The sequence below is a fragment of the Nannospalax galili genome, unplaced genomic scaffold (genome assembly GCF_000622305.1).
Source record: "Nannospalax galili isolate Female #2095 unplaced genomic scaffold, S.galili_v1.0 scaffold197, whole genome shotgun sequence".
Lineage (NCBI taxonomy): Eukaryota > Metazoa > Chordata > Mammalia > Rodentia > Spalacidae > Nannospalax > Nannospalax galili.
In genome coordinates this window covers 1,801,757-1,806,917 of record NW_008339846.1, presented here as the reverse complement: position 1 = coordinate 1,806,917, position 5,161 = coordinate 1,801,757, and the positions used below count along the sequence as shown (strand labels likewise).

At 45.1% G+C, this 5,161-nt stretch overlaps 1 pseudogene; it reads left to right on the top strand.

The window, feature by feature from the left end:
* Positions 1-3,898: 3,898 nt before the first annotated feature.
* On the top strand, positions 3,899-4,909 carry LOC103735359 (annotated as a pseudogene).
* Positions 4,910-5,161: the final 252 nt, after the last annotated feature.

Here is a 5,161-nt window from a genome sequence, read left to right as displayed (position 1 = left end):
CTTAGAGCTATAAACTTCCCTCTAAGGACAGCTTTCAGCGTGTCCCAGAGCTTTTGTTGTGTTGTAATGTCCTTTTCATTTAGATCCAAGAATACTTTTATTTCTTAATTTCTCTTTTGACCCATTCATCATTCAGGAGTGTGTTGTTTAATCTGCATGTGTTCATGTAGTGATTAGGGCTTCTTCCAGTGTTGATTGTAAACTTTATTGCATTGTGGTTTGATAGAATGCATGGAATTATTTCAGTCTTTTTGTATTTGTTGAAGTTTGTTTTGTGCCCCAGTATATGGTCGATTTTGGAGAATGTTCCATGGGGTGCTGAGTAGAAAGTATGTCCTTTGGTGCTTGGGTGGACTACTTGGTACATGTCTGTTAAGTCCATTTGATATATGGTATTGTTTAATTCAGATGTCTCTCTGTTAACTCTCTGCCCTGTTGACCTATCTAATGGAGACAGTGGGGTATTGAAGTCCCCTACTATTAATGAGTTGGGATTAATCTGGGTCTTAATGTCCTGTAGTATTGTTTTTATGAAGTTGGGTGCACCAGAGTTTGGTGAATATATGTTCATGATTGTAATAACTTCTTGATTTATTGCTCCTTTGATCAGAATGAAGTGGCCTTCTGATTAGTTTTGTTTTAAAGTCTATTTTGTCAGATATTAGAATTGCTATGCCTGCTTTTTTCTTAGTACCATTTGCTTGGTATATATATTTTTCCATCCTTTCACTTTGAGATAGTGTCTGTCCTTGAAAGTGAGATGAGTTTCTTGCAGACAACGAAAAGATGGGTTTTGTTTCTTAATCCATTTACCTAGTCTGTGTCTTTTTACTGGGGAGTTCAATCTGTTAATATTTAAAGTTATTAATGAAAGATGAGTATTGAATCTTGTCATTTTTATTTCTGTACATTCTTGATATAGCTGTAGTTTTCCAGTTATACCTTCATTGGATTTCTTTCTGCAACCCCTTGGGTATAGTCATTCCTTTCTTCAGTTCTTTATATTGCTTCCAGAAGTCTCTGGTTTTATGGACACGAATTCCTTCAGCCTATTTATGTCATGGAAGATTTTTCTTTCCCCTCTGACTATAATAGACATTTTGGCTGGGTATAGTAATCTGGGTTGGCATCTGCGGTCATTTAAAACTGGGAATGCTTTGGTCCAGGCTCTTCTGGCTTTCATAGTTTGCACTGAAAAGTCAGCTGTAATCCTAATGGGTTTTCCTTTATATGTGACTTGTTTCTCTTTTGCAGCTTTCAGAATTGTCTCTTTGTTTTTAACATGTACTGTTTTTACTTTGATGTGCCATGGACAGTTTCTTTTCTGGTCCTGTCTGTTTGGTGTTCTGTATGCTTCTTGTATTTGTATGGGCATGTCTTTCTTTAATTTTGGAAAATTTTCTTCCACAATTCTGTTGAAGATCTGGTCCATGCCATTATCTCGGGATCCTTCTCCTCCCTGCATGCCTGTGATTGGTAAGTTTGTCTTTTTATGGTGTCACACAATTCCTGCATATTCCATTCTTGTGATTTCTTAAATTTTTCATAGTCTTTGCTTGAGTGGTCTAGTTCATCCACTTTATCTTCCAGTCTTGATCCTCTGTTTTCCATTTCATTCATCGTACTGGTGAGGCTTTCTCCTGTCGTTTCTCACTGGCTTACTGAGTGTTTCACTTCTTTCTTCATTTTAGGCTGAGTATTCTTCAATATTTCTAACTCTTTTCTGAATTCATTCAGAAGTTTATCCCTATCTGCCTTCAGTTCTTTGATTTCTTTTGGGTGTCTGTGTATGTTCTTTAAATTCACTGAATTCTTTTATCAGGTTTATAATTGCTCATTTGAGTTCCATGTCCTGCATTATCTCTAGGGGGTTCTCATTTTACTCCTCTAGAGAGATATTGGTTTTTGGTGGGAATATTTTACTTATTTTTTTCTTGTTACTTTGACATGTGGATTTCTTTTGTTGATTCTGGTTCTTGTGTGAGACTTAAGCCTTTCTTTGTTGAGTTTAGGTCTGCTTCTCTTCGTAAATTTTATGTGCCTTTGTTGTTTACTTGTTGAGCATGAAGAGCTGGTTGATCTAGGCTTCAGGGTCTTTCTTTTGATTTTATATTGGAGTGACCAAATTGCTTTTCTCTTCAGGAGTTCCCACAGAGGCCCAAGTCAGATGAGGATCAGATGCTCTCGGGCTTTCTCCTAAGGTCTGGATCCCTCCAGGATAGATTTTGGCCTCAGAAATTTGGGGGTTGGACTGGCCTGGGAGCTGGGACCAGGAAAGTTGCTGATTTAGGGCAGCTGGTGGCCATGCCACCCAGAGATGCAAAAGGAAGATGGGGGTGGGAAGAGGCCCCAAGGTCTCCTGGGGACTGCACTGAGGAGCTGGGTTGGTCTGGATGCAAAGGATCAGGAAGAGGAAAGGTCAGCCCAGGTGTCCAGGAAAGAGGCTGGCGTGTGGTGCATGCCCAGGTAAGCAGAGGGAGGTGAGGGCGGGGCCAGGCCCAGAGTGCCCCTGGGGACCTGAGGAGGAACTGAATTGGTCTGGATGCACAGGATCAGGAAGCAGTGGTAGTTCCCCATGTGTCTGGGGTGCCAAGACAAGGAATAGGACAGGACGCAGGCTAGGAGGAGAGACTGGTGGGGGTGGGGGGGATGGGTGAGGTTTGGGGAGTCAAGGCTTGGAGGGCGAGAGAGACTTACCCTGGAGAGAGGAGCCTGCAGGTCGGAGAGAGGCCTGTAGGTCGTCAAAGAAATTTAAACTTCATCATGACCTAAGAAGACCAGGCCATTTCAGGCTGGATTTGAATTCTACCGATTTTGTTGATTTCATAAAAATATCTAATTCTAATATTTGCTCCTTCCAGGGAATTTGACATGGCTGTATGTTGTACTCTATTTTCTAAGTATTGGATGCTTCCAAACTCTGGGCCTAGCAACTTATTTTACAAAGAAAAGAATAGCAATAATAACAATGAAACAGGACTTGGAGCAATGGAGTTGGAACCGACCTGGAAGCCACCTCCTCTGAAGGCTAGCTCTCATAGCTTTGGAGACCACAAAGCAAGCTGCTAACCGAGAACATCAATTGATGGTCCAACACCAGCTTCAGGGCCTGAAAAACACATCAATGACCAGTACAGCAAACGATATTGGTACACTAGTGATACTTTTATCTTGGGGTAATCAACAGCTACCTAATCGGACTTAAAGCCCACTTAGTGGGAGGAAATGTGCTTGTGTGTGGTACTGTTAACTTAGCCAAATACACATGGATGGAGAGGTCATAGATCTTAGAGAAAAACCCCAAGGCTGTCACATCTCTAGACAAACGTAAAGTGCTGGGATTAAAGGCATGTGCCACCATACCTGGCTCAAATGTAATTTATTACTATGTGTAAAATACGAATCTTTAAATCTATAGGTAAGTATAGATTTAAAGTCACCTCCTATCAAAGAAGCTTCTTTTTCAGGAGACAGAGATAATTAGAGTTCCACAACTGGTCACACACAGAGATTGTCTGTGAATTGCCCAAGCCTAAGTGGCACATCTACAATGCAACCTCTACACCTAGAGCTCACTGAATACAGCACAAGGGAGGAGGGGCATGACTCTATGGAAACATGAGTCCTACAGGCTCCTGGGACTCTTCTCAGACCAACCTACAACAATGGTGTCAGCATGCACAGGACCCATGCAAACAGAGCAGACAAAAACCTAGACAGAGGTGGAGTCCTGTGTCCACCCCAGAGTCTAGATCTCTCGCATCTTCCCCTCCTCAGGTCTATACCCACCACCCACTACCATGGATGACAGGATCTGCAGTCCTGGTCCTCAACACTCCAGCAAGTGCAAAGCCAGCTTTGCAGGCATGATGCTACCTAGGCCATTTTCCCATCCGTCATGGGCTGCCTGCTGCACCAGGGTGTGATGGTGGGATGGGCCAGGACTCCTGCCTGCACGAGGAGGCCCAGAGCAAGAGAGGCATCCTGACCCTGAAGCACCCCATGGAGCACAGCACGTAACCAACTGCGGCAACATGGAGAAGATCTGGATCACACCTTCTACAACAAGCTGCATGTGGCCCCCGAGGACTACTTGGTGCTGCTCACCAAAGCCTCTCTGAGCCCCAAGGCCTACCATGAAAAGATGACCCCGAACATGTTGGAGACGGTCAACATCCCCATGTTAGCCATGCAAGCCAGGCTGCCCCTGTCTGCTCTGGACGTGCCACTGGCATCGTGATGGAGTCCGGGATGGGGTCACCCACTCTGTGCCCATCTAGGAGGGCTGCACTCTCCCCCACGCCACCCTGCGTCTGGACCAGGCTGGCCAGGACCTGACAGATGACCTGGTGTAAATCCTGACCGAGCTTGGCAACAGCTTCACCATCACAGCCGTGCAGGAAATCACGTGTGACGTCAAGGAGAAGCTGTGCTACGACCTCCAGGACTTTGAGCAGGATGGCCACCGCTGCCTCCTCCTCCTCTCTGGGAAGACCTATGAGCTGCCTGATGGTGATGGCCAGGTCATCACCATTGGCAACAAGCACTTCCGCCGTCCCAAGCGCTCTTCCAGCCTTTGGTCCTGGCATGGAATCCTGCAGTATCCATGAAACCAGCTTTGTGACGTGGACATCCTCCAGGTCCTCTATGCCAACGCAGTGTGGTCCGTGGCACCTCCATGTACCCTGGCATCACAGACAAGATGCAGGAGGAGGTCCGCAGCTCTGGCTCCCAGCACGATGAAGACCAAGATCACTGCTCTCCTGAGCGCAAGCACTCGATGTGGACCAGTGTGGACCGGCTCCATCCTGACCCTGCTGCCCGCCTTGCACAGGTGTGCATCAGCAACAGGCTAGAGGAGTCCGGCCCCTCCAGCATCCACCGCAAACGTTCAGGGCCGACTGAGTGAGCGGTTACCCCCTTTCTTAACAAAACCTACCTTGCACAGAAAAAAAAATAAAACAAAACAAAACCAACCAAAACACAAGACAACATTGGCATGGCTGTATTTGTGTATTTTTTAATTTAAAACTTTTTTTTTTTGTTCTGGCACTTTTGACTCAGGATTTTAAAACTGGGTTGGAACAGGCACCCCAAGTCCTACAGTGTGGGTAGGGCCTTTGATGGTGTATGTTTTTAATAGTCATTCCAAGTATCCCTG